Source organism: Nyctereutes procyonoides, unplaced genomic scaffold (assembly GCF_905146905.1).
Source record: "Nyctereutes procyonoides isolate TBG_1078 unplaced genomic scaffold, NYPRO_anot_genome, whole genome shotgun sequence".
Lineage (NCBI taxonomy): Eukaryota > Metazoa > Chordata > Mammalia > Carnivora > Canidae > Nyctereutes > Nyctereutes procyonoides.
Window position 1 is genome coordinate 12,089,093 of NW_026575136.1, and position 17,376 is coordinate 12,106,468.

General features: G+C 47.9%; 1 protein-coding gene across 6 annotated transcripts in view; it reads left to right on the forward strand.

Moving 5' to 3' along the window:
- Nucleotides 1-17,376, forward strand: part of LOC129495539 (ly6/PLAUR domain-containing protein 6B-like) — a 167,212-nt gene that overhangs the window by 88,888 nt on the left and 60,948 nt on the right. For 2 of the 6 annotated variants that reach the window (XM_055303132.1, XM_055303131.1), the window contains exon 1: nt 3,326-3,852. The gene's annotated coding sequence lies outside the window, so the exon portion shown is untranslated. Of the gene's footprint in view, nt 1-3,325; nt 3,853-6,952; nt 7,035-14,042; nt 14,202-17,376 lie in introns of those variants that run through there. The other 4 variants (XM_055303135.1, XM_055303134.1, XM_055303130.1 and 1 more) reach the window with 4 other exon arrangements.

Here is a 17,376-nt window from a genome sequence, read left to right on the forward strand (position 1 = left end):
GTCTTTGCTCCATGCAAATGGCCTCCCATTGGCCTCGCCCGGTTCGCAGCCGCAACTCCGGGGCTCACAAAGCTCATGGGGGAGGCTCCTCGAGGCCCAATGCCAGAACTTGCCTCCAAGCTGCACGTGAACACTAAGCGGGCGGCTCGCTCTGCTTGGGTGGCCAGCAAGGGCAGGGCCACACGTCGCTCCCGGCCGCTCACTCTTCTTCTTCAGCAGGTCCCGACGGAGCCCCCGTCCACGTGGCCCGGACTCCCCGGGCCCGGCCTCGGATCCTGCCCTGGGCGGGAGAGCCCAGCTCGTCCCACGGAGCCTGAGCCCTTACCTGGGAGCTGAGCAGCCCTGGGATGAAGGCGGCCCACGTTCCTGCCAGGTGCAGACAAAGGCTGCGTGGTCCCAGAGGGAAGGCCCTGGTGGCTTGATCAGCACCCAGCCTGGCTGCGCCGCCTATCCCACGGGGACCATCGGTCGCAAGCCGGCACCTCGGTGGGGGACACGGTGCCTGCCCCCTCTTGTAATGACGTCACCGAGCGTCTGATGATCTTAGGTGTGCGCTGTGAGCGTGCAGGCCCGGCTCACCCGAGCCTGAACAGCAATCGTTTTCTCATTTTCTGCTCAGTTGAAAGTGTAACAGGTGAAGCAGCATAATGGGGCGGCTGGACTAGGCGGGGAGCCCAACTTGCCCCCCAACTTGCCGCAGCGCAACTGTCCTTGTCGTCGACTCACGCGTGCACCTTCTCAAGATCCAGGGGACGTTGTGGGGGAAGCCGTTGATGGCCGGGCTCACAGGGCTCGCGGTGCCGGGGAAGGGGCACCCGCGGGAACCCCAAGTGTGCGCAGAGCCGGGGGAGCCGGGCGGCAGCTCGGGGCTCCTCTTCTTTCCCAGTGGAAAGCAGAGAAACAGAGGTCTCGTGCTGGTTTGACGGGGGAGTAGCTTAGGCCGAGAGTTCGCGGACTCCACGGAGAGGCCTAGGGGTGGGCCCCTAGTTGTTATCTTAGTCTTTTAATAGTAGGCAGCTACTTTCGTGATGGGAACTGGGCCCCAGAAGCTATTCTGGGGTTGGTGCTGGACCGTGTGCTCGTTCGTGCAACGACATGACCTGCCCCAGAGAACCATGGGCTGTGGGGGCTCTGGGGTGTTTGTCCTCCCGTGGGTTACGAGGCTTTGGGGGGGGTGCTGGGGGCCCTGGACCCCTGGCTCCGTGCCGTGGGGCTCAGCATCTTCTCTTGGGGTCAGAGCTCGGGGAGCGGTGTGTGGGGTGAGCTGGCCGCCTGGTGCTTCCAGGGGGCTCCGAAGAGAAGCAAAGGGGAGCAGAGCCCCCAAAGCTGCAGGAAGGGCGGAGAGGCTTCTTTCTGTTGTCCCTCAGGTGCTGACCTAGAGAGCCGCGCCTTCCCTGAGGGCTGAAGGCCAGAGGAGGTAAAGGTGCCAAGGGAGAGCAGGCCCTGGGGGGATGGAGCGGCCCTCCCGGGGGCAGGTCGCCAGGTCCGGGGTTCCCCAGGCCCGGCTGCACTGGGCGCGCTGCTGCACCCTGAGGGCCGAGGTCCCTCCCATACGCTTCGTTTCAAATAACTTCTTTATTGTTAAAAAGATTTTATTTATTCGTGAGAGACCCAGAGAAAGAAGCAGAGACCCAGGCAGAGGGAGAAGCAGGGTCCCTGCAGGGAGCCCAATGCAGGACTCGATCCCGGGACCCCAGGGTCATGCCCTGGGCCGAAGGCAGGCGCCCAACCGCTGAAACACCCAGGGGCCTCTCAACTTTGTATTAATAGACATTTAGATTTTTCTCATTTTTTTTTCTTGCACACACTACGCCAGTACATGCTGCATTACGTTCTTTATCTATACATCTTTGCACTTTATAAGCAAATACTTTTCACTATAATAGATTCCTGGGAGTGGAATCGCTGGGTCAGAGGAATACATATTTTAGATCCTGATACGACCTTTTTGGGTGCAGTTCAGACGCCGTATCAGTGATGCTGCCTCTTTCTTACAGCAGGTAAGATGATCTGTCTCACCTCAGTCTGCCTGACGTTAGGGGCTGTCGGGCTTTTCATTTGAATGTATGTATTTTTTTTTAAGTGAATACATTTTTATTTAAGGAATTTCACATGTGAGTCCTTCCATTGCCAATCACCTCGGTTCTTCTAAAGACTAAGTAATGATCTTCAAGATAGCCCTTTTATTTTTTTGATTTTTTTTTAGATTGTATGTATTTATTCGTGAGAGACAGAGAGAGAGAGAGAGGCAGAGACGCAGGCAGAGGGAGAAGCAGGCTCCATGCAGGATGCCTGATGCAGGACTCGATCCCAGGACCCCGGGGTCACATCCTGAGCCCAAGGTGGACGCCCAACGGCTGAGCCACCGGGGTTTCCCTCAAATAACTTCTTTAAACTCCTCCCTTCAGACAGTAGTCTGAATAAAAGCCCCCTAGCACTGGGGCTTTTATTCCCCATACCGCGTGAGAAGGTTTCCGCTAACTTGTACGGTTAGACGGCCGAGGAAACAAATGCCGATTCTGAGCTTCTAACGTGTTACCGGGGGAGCTGCAGCGGAACCCAGCGTCGTGGCACAAGTTCGCCCTCCGTTCTGGAGGCTGCTCTTTCTCCAGAGAGGAGTCTTCTCTGTCTGCCCTGTTTCTGATCGTTGTTGCCTAGGTGGAAAAGGAGGAAAAGCTGCAGTTGGAAAAAATAAATTTACGTGAGATAGGGTTCGGCCAAAATATGAAACTATGCTGTAGACTTACCATATGCAAATTTTATTTAAATTGCGACGCTTATTTAGTGCCTAGTGTGCGCTGCAAGGGATTACTGGATACTAGTCAGCCCTGCTTTCATGGGGCTTATCTTGTATCGTGGGGAGCAAATAGAGGAGTAGTGAAATTGTGTCAGGTAGTCATAAGTGAAGGAAAAAAGAAGTAAAGCTGGTCGGGAGATGGGGAGGGTCTGGGAAGGCCCCCTGTCGTAGCTCAGCAGGTCTGCGGAGGCCTTTCTGAATAGGTGACATTGGAGCAGAGACCTGGGTGCATCCAGGGAGTAAGCCGTCTGGTGGGAGTAGGAGGGGATGGGATCATTCCAGGGAGCAGGATAGCACATGCAAGGGTCCTGAGGCAGGGCCAGAAGGCTGTCAATGTGGCCTTTGGGAGTAGGTAGGTAGAGGGGGATCAGAGAGGTGACTGGGATCCATCCAGTTGGTTTGCATGAACGGAAGCAGCCTCCCATCTGTCTCTACTGGTTTTGCTGCCAGTGTCTGACTGAGCACCGTTACGTATACCAGTCAGATAATGAACCTCTTAGAAACCTTGCCGAACGTGTTTGCTGGTTTAACTGCACAGACATGTCAGCCCTGACAGTTCATCAGAAAAGGAATTTGAAGGGAACTCACAAAGGAATCTGGAATTTCTGCAGTTCATTAGGCTTATTACTAGAGACTGCATTTTATTTAGATTCTGTGTTTTAAATGAATAATGTGACTAAAGGCTTTCTGTTTAGTTAAATGGCACAATGCGAACAGGGTAAATATGAGGTTGCTATGCTCTAGTGGGAAGAAGCCTGAAGGAAGCAGCTACGTGGTCTGCTGTGCATTGTGCTACGGGGTGTTTCTAGAACGTGGAGATGGTAGGAGTGCTGGCTGGCACCACGGACTCCGTCGTTGACGCTCACCTTGTTCTCCCCCGAGGTGCCCATGGTGCCACTGCAGAGAGCTACCCTGGGAGTCCTCAGCACCCTGCCCTCGCTCCATGAGCCTTGGGGGCTGCGGTGAGAAGAGCTGCACAGTACTGCTTCCATCGCCTGCCTGCCTGCCCTCCTGCCCCGTCCGTGAGGAACCCGGAATACAACTCCACGTAAACGGTACGCACACGCCTGCCTCATTTTTCTTCTTTCTTTCTTTTTCTTTTCTTTTTTTTTTTTTTTTTAAAGATTTTATTTATTTATTCATGAGAGACACAGAGGGAGAGAGAAGCAGAGACACAGGCTGAGGGAGAAGCAGGCTCCCTGCAGGGATCCCGATGCGGGACTCGATCCCGAGACCCTGGGATCCCAACCTGGGCCGATCTCAACCACTGAGCCCCCCGGGCGCCCCGATTTTTCAGTTTTAAAGGGCCTTCTCAGTCTGGAGGATACACTGCTGACCCTCCTCCATGCCTCCAAAGGCATTTCTAGCAAATTCCTTTCCCCTCTCTTAGACAACCACCAGCACCACCACCACGTGACCAGATACGCTGTCGCATGCTTGCAGATTCTGGAGCTCTTCCGCGACCTAAGCGTAGCCTTGTCTCACTCTTGTCAACGCTCATTACCGGACAAGACCACAGTTGAATCCTTCCTACGTTGATGGACATTACGGTTTTTGTATCTTTTGCGTCACGGTCACTACTGTGATGAAAATCCTTGCAGGGTCTTCTCTTTGCACGTTTGTACGTTTATCTATGGGAAGGATTCCTAAGAGTGAGTTGGTGGGCAGAGGGGGACGGAGCTCTTCCACTTGGACACAAACTGCCAAATCGAATCCATTTACGGCCCCCCCCACCCCCGGCTGAGAATATGTGTTTTCTCGCATCCTAAGCGACACCTCGTATTACCCCTTCTTTGGTGTTTGCAATATAAGTGAAGAATGCTATTCTCCGATAGTTTTATTTGCGCGTGTCTTAGAGTGAAATCTCAATCAGAGGTAAACAATCCTGCGTTTTTGCCAGATGTCGTTTGACCATGATTCTTTGAAACCTGTTGAGACTTCTTGGAGACCCAGTACATGGATAATTTTATACACGCTCCCAAGTGCTTGGGGCGGGGGCGGGGTGGGGGAGGGAGAGTGAATTCTATTTGTTGGGAATAGGGTTTTGAACCCATTTTTAGATTAATCTTGCTAGTTAAGTTCCCATTATGTGTAACCCTAGTAGTCTTTTTCTGCATACGCCATCAGATTACGACTTTCACAAGAGAACGTCTCCTGCTCTGTGCATTTTTCCGTTTGTCCTTGCACGTGTCAGCTTTCACCGGATATTGTTGTAGGCTGTGCTGTTCAGGAAGACTGTAGTTATTTCTTCTTGATGCCTTATAAGCATGCATTTGTTCCTTTTCGTCTCTGATACTAATATTGCTACAGCATCTGACCCCCCCGATTTTGGCTCAGGTCACGATCCCCAGGGTCCTGGGCCGGGCCCCACCTCTGGCTCCATCTCGGCTTCTCTCCCTCTGCCCCTCTGTCTGCACATTCTTTCTCAAAAAACAAATCTTTAAAAAAAAAATATTGCTACACCAGCTTTTTCTCCTTTCAGGTGGTTTTGGTATATCTTTTTCACGTTCTTCATTTTTATATATTTTCTGTGACTTTGTTCTGTTATTCTAGAGGTGTCATTGGAAGACTATAATTGAATCAGATTTGTAAAGCCATTCAGCACCTTGTATTCTAATGTTTCACATGTCCGTAATTTTTGAATTCCTGATGTATTTGAGTATTTTTTTTGCTGTTTTGTGTTTGTCATGTAAAACCGTTTTTCCCCCTTTGCTACTTAAAAAGTAGTTCCTGCCTTTTGTTGGATTACTCAAATTTTCTCTTATTTTTCCCCCTCCGTCTACCTAATTAGAAGATCATTTTATTTTCTAGACCTATTATAGCAAAGTGCCACCAACTGGGTGGCTCAAAACCCTAGAAATTTATTCTCTTGCAGTTCTGAGGCTAGAAGTCTGAAATCAGGGAGTCAGCAGAACCACACTCCCTCCAGAGCCCGTGGGGTGGAAGGAATCCTTCCCTGGGCGATAGTGTATTATGGTTTTCTGGCATTTGTTGGCGTTCCTTGGTTTGCAGTTGCTCCAATCCCTGGATTCCTGGTCACTTCATGCTCCCCCATGAATCTCTGAGTGATTTCTTCCTTTTTTTTTTTTTTAAAGATTTTATTTATTTATTCATGAGAGACGCAGAGATGGAGAGGCAGAAGGAGAAGCAGGCTCCCTTCAGTGAGCCAGATGCAGGACTCGATCCCAGGACCCGGAATCACGCCCTGAGCAGACACTCAAGCACTGAGCCACCCGGGCGTCCCCTCTGAGTGATTTCTACTTTTAGTTTATTATTCCCTCCCTTCTGCTTGCTTTGGGTTTATGTTGCTCTTTTTCTAGGTTCTTGATGTGGGAGATTGGGGTGATTGGAGACATTTCTAATTGTTGTATTTAGTGCTACAAGTTGTCCTCTCTGCACTGCTTTAACTGTTCTACATATTTTGATATATTGTATTTTCATTTTCATTCAGTTAAATATAGTTTTGACTTGCCTTTGACCAGTGGATCACTTAACAGTGTATTACTTCGTTTCCAAGTATTTGGAGATTTGCCTGTTATCTCTCTGTTACTGATTTCTGGTTTGATTCATTGTGGTTGGAGAATACGCTCTGGCTGATAGAAAGTCTTATACATTTGCAGAGGCTTGTTTTATAGTCCATGACGTGTTCTCTCGCGGTCTGTGCTTCATGAGCATTGAAAAAGAATGGATGTTGTGTTTTGGGATGGACCGTTCTAGAAATGTCAGATTCTATTAGTTGATGTTGTTCTCTTATGTTCCTCTATGTTCTTGCTAATACTGTCTAGTTGTACTAACAGCTCTTGAGAGAGGGTCACTGCATTTTAGGAAGCTTTTTTTTCCCCCCAAGAATATATCTTTCCTCTTTGAGGACTAAAATATTATCTGAATTTGGGACGCCCGGGTGGCTCAGCAGTGGAGTGTCTGCCTTCGGCTCAGGGCATGATCCCAGGGTCCTGGGATCGAGTCTCGCATAGGGCTCCCTGCAGGGAGCCTGCTTCTCCTTCTGCCTGTGTCTCTGCCTCTCTCTCTCTCTCTCTCTCTCTCTCTCTCTCCCTCTCTCTCTGTATATGTCTCTCATGAATAAATAAAATCTTCAAAAAAAAATGTTATCTGAATTCATAAGGAGCATTTCTTTCTTACCTGACCATCCAACAGACCTTGGAGGTTCTGCGACACCAGTGTCCCCTTCTTACGCGCTTCACACTTAAAGGCAGACAGTACATCTCAGCCGCTGAAGGTGAGCACGGTGAATCACAGCTGCTGGAGGAAGCGGAAATAGTAATGATTTGAAATTCCCCCGTCCGTACTATTGTACTAAAAGTTAACTGATTTCTTAATACCCGGGCTTGCTGTGCTCTAGTTCATCTTATAGGCTTATCCTGTATGCTCAACCCTGCTGCACGTTACAGCCTCCTGGGAGCTTTTTAAAAAATCCTGATGTTTTGGCCCCCACTCAAGATCAGTTAAACTAGAATCTGTTGGTGTCCCTCTGGGCGCTGGCCTTCACAAGAGCCCCCCAGGGAGGCGCACTGCCAGCCAGGGCCTGGCCTAGCTAATCTCTCCAAATGTTTTTGGAGCACCTTGGGTCTGCAGGTCCTGTGCTAGATCTGGAGAGGCCCAGCTGAGGAACGTCCTTGCTTTTTAGGAAACGTGGTCCCCTGCCATTTTCTGCAGGTCTTTTACCTGAGACCCAGTTCATATTTCTTAATTGGCTGACCTAATCACAGACCACTAATAAGCTGCCTGGGATAGGAGTGAAAAACGTTAGGAGTGTGAGGGGAGTTGGAGTGTAGCAGCCTAGTATTTAATCAGGGAAATAAGAAATACTGCATCCTTTGCATTCAGTCCTTATTTTTTATTTTATTTTATTTTTGATCATTTTAAAAATTTTTATTTAAATTCAATCTGCCAACATCTAGTGTAACACTCAGTGCCCATCAAGTGCCCCCCTCAGTGCTGGTCACCCAGTCACCCCATCCCCCTGCCCACCTCCCCTTCTGCAGCCCTTTGTTTGTTCCCCAGAGTTAGAAGTCTCTGATGGTTTGTCTTCCTCTCTAATTTTTCCTGACTCAGTTTCTCCCCTTCCCTTCTGATCCCTTTCACTATTTTTTATATTCAATGTATGAGAGAAACCACATGATACTTGTCTCTCTCCATCAATCCTTATTTTTGCCACTTCTGTACTTGCTGAGTGCTGTGCTGCCCATCGGTACCCCGTATTGGTATTCTAATTCCCTGCATTCTCTTGGACTAAAATTCTCAAAGTTTACCCTTTCCCTCTCTACTTGATGGATTATAAGGTACATATCTTAATTGTATTCTTTAGGGACTACCTCTGTTTTTCAAAATTACTAAACTTTTTATTTCAGAATAGTTCTAGATTTATACAAAAATTGAAAAACTAGTTGCGCTCCCACACACCCTTTACCCACTTCCTGCCTGTATTACCATCCTACATTAATGTGGTACATTTATCAAGATTAATGAACCAGTGATGATGCATGATAATTAAAGTCCATATTTGTTCACGTTTCCTTAGTTTTTACCTAATGTCTTTTATCTGCCTCGGGATCCCATCTAGGATACACCATGTTACATTTATGGACTATCTTTTTTTTTAATATTCATAAAATCACTTATTTTCCATTTAGTTTAAGTTAATTGGTAGCTTTCTTTCTGGTAAAGCAAGAACATGAACATACCTTAATTCCCCTTTGTTTCTCCATACCAACTTCACGGCTAGTGTTATGTAAATTCTGGATCCAGTTTGCCTTTAGGAACATCAATGCCAATGAATTTTTTATGGGGCAAGGATGTTGCATGGGAAATGGCTGTTGTTGGTCTTCCTGTGCTGAGGACATCAGTGAAAACCACAGGTCTACAGCATCAAGTTTTGGTTGTCACATTTGATGATTTTAGAAATGTGTCTTCGGAAATCGCTAAATGATTTTTCTTAAACCACCCCACTCTCACCCCAAAAGAATGGCAAAGGAAATTAACTGTGCATGACAAAAACTTGTCCTTTCAATCTTGGTACTTTCTAGACCCAGATACCTCTCCATCCCACTCTCTTTTGAGGAGCTTAAAAAACAGAATCATCATGAGATGCAATAAATAACACCCATGGAGCTTAATTGTTTTTAAAATTGCAATTATAACTAATTAAATGCTAAGATGCCAACAGCTGCATGAGAATATTTAACGGCTTTCTTGGAGCTATCCCCACTTCAGATAGGATTTTTAAAAAGGCTACTTAATGGAAACACGTAGCAAGTGGTTATTTTATTTCTCACATAAAGTGAGGAATCAACCCGAGGATTGGCAAGAGGTGAATTCTCTGGGTCTCTTTGGCTGGTGGGCAACCACAATACCAACATGAGGAGGGCCTAAGAGTGGTCAGCAGGCATGGCCACCTGAGGCAAGATCCATTCCACCTGGAGGGTAAGGACTGAGCTCAGTCTTGAAAGATGAGCAGATTTTGCTTTTCATTTGATATGCATGGATTAAACTTGAACTGTGTGCCCATCACCATTAGACCTGGGACCTCTGGGTGGACTAAGTCATGACTTTCACCATGGGGGAGCTCACAATCCGTGGGAGGGGGGCTGATTCATCAGTGGCTGCAGTCAGGTGCAGGGGATGGGGATGGCCAACTATGGCCTGTGGTACCCGTCAGTCTTTCTTTCCTACCTCCCTTCCCCCTCCCTCATCCGTCCATCCGTCCCTCTGTCCCTCCTTCCCTCTTTCCAGCCATTTATTTTAGAGAGTGCATGCATGCGTGGGCTCATGAGTCAGGGGAGGGGCAAAAGGGGAGAAACTCAAGCAGCACACTGCAAGCTGAGTGCAGAGCCCAATGCGGAACTTGATCTCATGACCCTGAGATCATGACCTGAGCAGAAACCAAGAGTCTGATGCTTCATTGACCGAGCCACCCGGGGTGCCCCAAGCTGAAAATGATTTATATAAAGTGAAGAAAAAACAGGGATGGGTATGGGGGTCTCCTGCCACTGCCTCGTTGTGTGTGTGTGTATGTGTTTCTGGACAAGCCGATCCCCATCTGGCCCTTTAGATGACGGCTCAGTGTTTATGGGTTAGAATTGCAGCACACCTGGCACCCCCCCCCAGGCTATAGGGACACAGCTAAATCCGACTGGGGGAGTCAGAGAAGGCGCCCCCAGACGAGGAACTGCAAGAACAAACATCCGACACCTCTTCTACTTTAAATATACCAGCTTCCCTATCATCCTTCCTTGATTTTTTTTTTTTAAGATTTAGTTGTTCTTTCATCTGCTGCTTATCAAATGTGGCTTCAGTTGCTCTTGTCACTGTTGATTGTGTTTCTCTTCGTTTCTCTGAAGCAGAGTTTCTTAACATGAAACCTGTGGATGGGGCTTCAGGGGTTCTTTGAACCCCTAGCCTGAAAGCAAACTGATGCGTGTACATTTACCTGGGCAGAGGGCTCACGAATCTGTCCTCAGGTTTTTAAGGGATCCCTCCTTCAAGCAATTTTGAGAGGCGGTTTTAGAGTGGCTTTGTCAAAATGAAAATCAGTGTTGCTGCTGGTGAGTCTGGCCAGCGCAGGATGAAGCAGAGGGATGGTGAGCTCCATCTGTTGTGCGTCCAGGCCGAGGTTCCAGTAGCTTTGCTGGCTCACTTGACGCTGAGTGAGCAGCTCCTCTCAGAGTACCATGTGGCCAGGCTGTGGGCATAGTTGCTGTTTTAGGGGATACAGGGGAGATCAGAGGATCTCAGCCCAGCTGCTGAAGGAACGTAGAGAAGAACTAAGGTACCAACAATTGTTCTGGAAGATGCAAGCCCCGGGTGTGAGTGCGAGGGGTTCCAGGGAGACGGGAGAGGTGCTGCTTGGGTGCACCTCTCCACAAGGCGTGAAGAACCATATCTGTGTTCCCGTAGCCTCCTGACTCAGCCCAGCACTTCTCCAGGAGGGTGGCCAGGAGGGGCGACACCTCCAAACTGCCTCTGGCAGGGAGAAGGGAGGGTGGATCTACTTGCTGGCCTCACCCCCATGTCCTTTTCATGTTGTGACTGTCCCACGAGGCGCCAACCCTGCTTGCCATGACGCTGGCATTGTCCACCCCTCAGGGACCTCAGGAAGCTGGGTACTGCTCTCTTCAGCGTGCTGGTCTAGGCTGAAAGCAGAGGGGTGCCCAGTGAAAGGGAGGATGACACTCAAAACAGAGATGTTGGGGGTACTGAGGGCGTCAGTGAAGGTGCACAGGCTGTTTCTAGCGGCGGGGAAGGCAGGCCTCTGAGCAAACAGCAGGTGGAATGAGGGGCAGAGGCAACCAGTGACTGAAGGTAAAAATAAGTGAGTGGAGAGGCGAGAAGACCATCCTGCTGAGGTTCATGCTTCTACACACCCAGCTCATGTTGAAGCCTCCAGCCTGTGCCCAAGGGTGCAAGGGGCGAAAACAAACAGACACGGTCTCCTCTTTCATCCAGTGCCTGAGACAGATACCAGTCACTTGATCACACTCACTAGTGTAGAACTGCGAATGACGAGTGGCCTGCCCCGAGAGCCTCCACGAGACGGAGGGCAACACGACGGGAAAGGCCTGAGAAGGCTTTCCAGGCCAAGTGGCGTGTGAACTGAAATAGAAATGCTGGGTAAGAGTTTAGGGCCAGAGAAGAGCTGGGCGAGCCCTTTAGGCTGGGGGATACCATGCCCAGAGGCCCCATGACAGGATGGCATGTGGGAAATGGATGGTCAAGAAGAAGGCCAGCGTGAGCAGAGCACAGAGCACCAAGGAGGGTGGTTGGGGAGGAGGGGCTAGAGGGTACTAGAAGTCCTAGCCTCAACAATCAGGCAATGAAAAGAAATAAAAGGCATTAAATTGGCAAAGAAGAAGTCAAACTCTCCTTCTTTGCCGATGACATGATACTCTACATAGAAAACCCAAAAGTCTCCACCCCAAGATTGCTAGAACTCATATAGCAATTTGGTAGCATGGCAGGATACAAAATCAATGCCCAGAAATCAGTGGCATTTCTATACACTAACAATGAGACTGAAGGAAGAGAAATGAAGGAGTCAATCCCGTTTACAATTGCACCCAAAAGCATAAGATACCTAGGAATAAACCTAACCAAAGAGGTAAAGGATCTATACCCTAAAGACTACAGAACACTCTGAAAGAAATTGAGGAAGACACAGAGATGGAAAAATATTCCATGCTCGTGGATTGGAAGAATTAATATTGTGAAAATGTCCATGCTACCCAGGGCAATTGACACATTCAATGCAATGGCTATCAAAATACCATGGACTTTCTTTAGAGAGTTAGAACAAATTATCTTAAGATTTGTGTGGAATCAGAAAAGACCCCGAATAGCCAGGGGAATTTTAAAAAAGAAAACCATATCTGGGGGCATCACAATGCCAGATTTCAGGTTGTACTACAAAGCTGTAGTCATCAAGACAGTGTGGTACTGGCACAAAAACAGACACAAAGATCAATGGAACAGAATAGAGAACCCAGAAATGGGCCCTCAACTTTATGGTCAACTAATATTCGACAAAGCAGGAAAGACTATCCACTGGAAAGAGGACAGTGTCTTCAATACATGGTGCTGGGGACATTGGACAGCCACATGCAGAAGAATGAAACTAGACCATTCTCTTACCCCAGACACAAAGATAAACTCAAAATGGATGAAAGATCTAAATGTGAGACAAGAATCCATCAAAATCCTAGAGGAGAACACAGGCAACACCCTTTTTGAACTTGGCCACAGCAACTTCTTGCAAGATACATCCATGAAGGCAAGAGAAACAAAAGCAAAAATGGACTATTGGGAACTTCATCAGGATAAGAAGCTTCTGCACAGCAAAAGAAACAGTCAACAAAACTACAAGACAGCCTACAGATGGGAGAAGAGATTTGCAAATGACACATCAGATCAAGGGGCCAGGCCAGGCCAGGCTGGGGGACAGGGTTTTCACGTTTCTCTGAAGAGCAGTGGAGACTTGTTGGAGGAATTGAAGTGAACCGTTAGTCATGTTAGCGGTAATTTGGAATACCCAGAAAGAGGATACTGCAGAGCCTCTAAGCTTTACACTGTCATATGAGAACTGTGGATTTTGCTTTTTGGTTTTTGTTTTTAGTGAGGGAGAGAGGCAGAGGGAGAGAGGATCCTAAGCAGGCTCCAAGCCTGGTGCAGAGCCCTGGGACTTGATCTCACAACCCTGAGATCCTGACCTGAGCAGAAATCAAGAGTCAGATGCTTAGCTGACTGAGCCACCCAGGGGCCCCAAGAACTACAGCTTTTGGAGCCGTTCCTGAGAAATCCGAAATATTAACCACCCCAAGGACATGTGAAGGGAAAGCCACTCCAGGAAAATCCCTCAAGTAACAGAGTAGAGGCAGTCAAGGCTTGGGGACCGGGGGCTCTGGGAGACCCTCATACCTACTTACTTGCTGGCCCTAGGAACATTTTTCAAAGTGATGCAGAACTTTTCTTCTAGAGTATTGTTATCTTAGATTTCCTAGCAGCATCGTCAGGTAGGGCAAAAACCTAGAGGTAACCACGTGGAACATTCTAGAACTGAATCTGGAGTACAGGTGTCTTCCCAGGGCCTCGTCTCCGCAGTGGCAACCCTGGGTGACGGTCAGGTGAGGGGCTCCTCCCTCACTGTCTGGGGCCAGGACTGTACACAGGAGCACGTCCGGTCCCAGCTCTTAGTGGTTCTTCAGAGCAGGGACCCAAATTCCGTCTGAGCCTTACTGTGAGCTTGTGCCCCGGCCCCCAACACCTATTCTGCTTCCAGGAGCTTTGGGGAACATTGTGTGGCTAAAAACTCCACGCGTTCAAAACAAAACAGAGCAGAAACCCCATGGTGAAGTGATTGGAGAAAGGCCTTTTATGTGTCCAACAACTCAGTCACCTCTGGCTCGTCATAAACAGAATAATCCAGCTCATTCGCCCAGGAGAAGGTATCTCTACAGGGCAGCCTTTCTGTCTCTTGAAAAGCTTTGGGAGGAATTTAAATTAATTCTTATTTGGCAGGAGCTTCCTTCTGCATTGTGATTACCTCCAGTCAGAACAAAGGGTCTGATGACTGCAGCAAGCCTTGGGACTGGGTACGGCAGCGTGGCCGATCACAGCTGTATACGTGTGAGCCAACGTGTGTGTGTACGCGGGTGTTTTCTAATCAAGTCCGCAATTCTAGTAGTTCTGTGGTTTGAGCTGGGAGTCGTTTTGATCCTTCCTGTTTTTCCTTCAGGATATTTGCAGATGGCTTCAAGAGCAGACCCCTCGTGACCCATTAGTCTCCGCAGTGTCGGTGCATCAGCAGCAACGGGGTGACGTCTGTGTGCGAGGTCCCCATCCTCACGTCCCCTGGAGGGCTCTGCATTTTCCTCTTTGAACTGGACAGCTGCATGTGAGGAGTTGATTTAACACAGTGAATTGTGGATGTTCCTTCTGAAAGCTTTCAGGTGCACCCCAAACTGTTACATCTTCCCAGGAAGGTGACGAGAAAGGAAGAGGGGCTGTTTCAAGGCTCTTACCTTCTTTGTGGGTCATGGACCCCAGTGAATCTGGGAAGACCTCTGAACCGTCTCTTCAAAAGAATGTCCGGGCTCACACTTTCCCACACTATCTTTTTCTTGCTCTTACCTCCAGGCTCTATGTGAGTCTGGAATTGCCAGACCTTTTGATTTTTCAAGACAAGTCAGAAATATAGATTTTTGTGCGATCTTTTTTTTTTCTGTCATTATTTTAAAAAACCATGCAGCCAAATTAATACCTCTCCAGGCCGTTCTAGATAGTCACAAAATCTTCATCTTACGTAGGGTCTCTGAGTTCCATGTGATTTACTTATCTGTTTGGTTTGGCTTCACTTTTTCCTGGGAGGCTTTCCTCAAAGGCCTGGTGATCTTGGCTGAAAATTCAGTGGGTGGGGGTTTGCTGTGGGTGATGGATGGGGAGTATACACGGGTATTTCTCTTTCCCAGAGAAGAGGAGTCCGGTCTCCTAAGGGAGGAGGAGGGGGGTGGAGTATGAAGGGACACAGGGAGGGAGAATGTAGGTCTTCCTAAAGTTGGATGCTACTGTCAGAGGAGCAGCTCGTTTAGTGGATGGACTGTTGCTAATTCCCCTGCTTTCAGTTTTATGCTTCATCCCACTGCCTTGAAGTCCAGAGAGTCCTCTTGTTAAACTTTTCCAAAGCACAGAGCCCTAGTCCTCTGTGGGGTTAGATGCCTGGCCTACACAGGGATGAGGAGAGGTGCTGGAGGTGCTTTTTAGATAATCTCTGCTTTGAACCTAAGACCCACCCCTGCCTTCTTGTCACCTGGTGCCTTCAGGTGTCGAACCTCTCAGGGATTCCACAGACTGTTATCTTTCCAGTTTCTTCACCACTGTTTTCTTTCTCACATTCTGTACACACCTCCTGTTCTGAACCCTACAAGTTATCCCTCAGCTCTTCTTTTTTGGCTTCAAGTTTCAACACAGAGTAGCTTAATGTTGCTGCTCTGGTATTTTTCAAGCCCTGTCACCTGGTGACTTGTCCTGCCACAATCACTGCTGCTCCTTGACCGGTGCTGCTACCCCAGTCTTGGGTGTCTCTCCGTTCTTCTCTTTATCACACACAGGTCACAGTGGATTCTTGACCCTTGACCTTTCCTGTGGCTTCTTGATCCCAGTGGCCTTTCTCCTTTATCTTGATCCCAGCCACTCCTTTATCTCATCAGCTTGCTCCTCTTACGTGATCTCTCCTAGATTCTATATATATGCATCCCCGAGGGACCCGCCCACGGCTCTCTTCTGAAATGAACATAGCCAGGTCCATGTGCACAGCTGTGACCTGTCACTAGGCCATCCTGGATCTGCGTTGTGATCCCCAGCCCTCCCCTGGGATTTAATCTAGTTCCTATAAATGCCTGTTGCAGATGCTTACGTGAAGATCCTGCAGAAACCTAGATTCACAGGTTGAAAACCAAATCCATCTTCTCTCCCACAACCGGCCCTCCTGTCCGTGCTTTCCATGTTTGTTAAGGGTGTTCATTCAAGTTAAAGTCCTTAGGGCCTCAGATTCTAATTGGCTGCAAAGTCATCGCAAGTCTCCAGGGCCTCAGAATCTGTCCCCTGTCTTTTGTTCCCATTTGCATTGCCCGTCTTTAGGACTGCAGCACCCCTGCTTGAAGGATCATTCTTACAGCTCTTCCTGCCTCTGCCTTATCTTCTCTCTACTTGGTCTTCTACACCTGTAATGCCCCAGTCCAGGTCCAGTGGCATCAAAATGAACCAAGAGTTTTTAAAAATGGCGTATTTCTGTACACCTCTACTCAGTGATTGTGATTCATTGGCTCTGGGTTGAGACGCCAGAATCTGAATTTTTCAGGATGAGTCCAGTGAGTAAAGCAAATTTAGAGCAATATTTGCTGAATGTATTATTTATGCTTCTAGCACAAAGAGCAATGCTATGTGATTCTTTAAAACAGATGTATGCATATATCTCTATGTTTCTTTGTATAAACACGGACTAGAAGGATATCCACTGAAGGGAGTGTTTGTTTCTGGGGAAGGGAACAAGGTGGAGCTCAAGGGTAGGGATGGTTTATTTCTCTTAAAAATCCTAAAGCTACCGTGGCAAAACATCAACGTGATTTTATTATGAATGGGAAGGGTTATATTGTTGTTTGTACTTGTCCTTCTGTATTAAGCAATTTTGAAACTCTGCAGATGATCCTGATACGTACCCAGGTGTCGGCTCTGGGGTACCACCTGAAAGTACAGACGTGACCACATCACGCCTATTTGAAAGCCTTCCATGATTTCCATCTCCTACAGAGTCCATTTCAAATTCCTCGGCATAGCATTCGAGATGCTGGCCTAGCTTTTTAGCTTACTTTCCATTACTCACCATTCACTCAGTCAGTAGGCCGGAAAGCTCCACTCTTTCTTCTTGGAAGCTGGAAAATGCCATTTGCTTTCACTTGGCTCTTTTTGAGATTTTGCTTCTTCTGTACTTAATTCTCTTCCCTGGCTTACTGCTTTTGCTCATCAAAATATTGTGTTTCCTTCAAGATCTCTCCTAAGTTCTGCTTCTTCTAGGAAATCCTCACCCTTTTCAAAACTTCCATTTCTGGATTTCCCCTAGAATTTCACCTATACTTCTATGATACTTACAGTATTGTATTAGTCATTGTTACTCACTTTTGTGCTTATCACATCCTCCCCTGTCCCCAAACATAAGTGCTTGAAGGTGGAGACTGTATTATTTATTTACTCAATATACCTTTTATTGATCAGATATTCCTGAGTGCATGTTATATGCAAGACTCTGCGCTAGATTATGGGGAAGATGTACGTGAGTAGAACAGAGTTCCATTCAGACTCGGTCATGAGGTTTGTGACAAGTGTTCAAGTCACTAAGGGGTGGAGAGCACGAGAATGCCTTATCTGTCTGGCAGGCTTCTAAGTTTTAAAAGAAAGAGGAATCCAGTGTGGTTGATGAAACTTGTCAAAGACTAATGGATGAGTTGTTTTTTGAGTTGGGCTGTTCTGTGTAAGACATTGACAAGGGGAACATAGGTCAAGATAGTAGCTTGTTG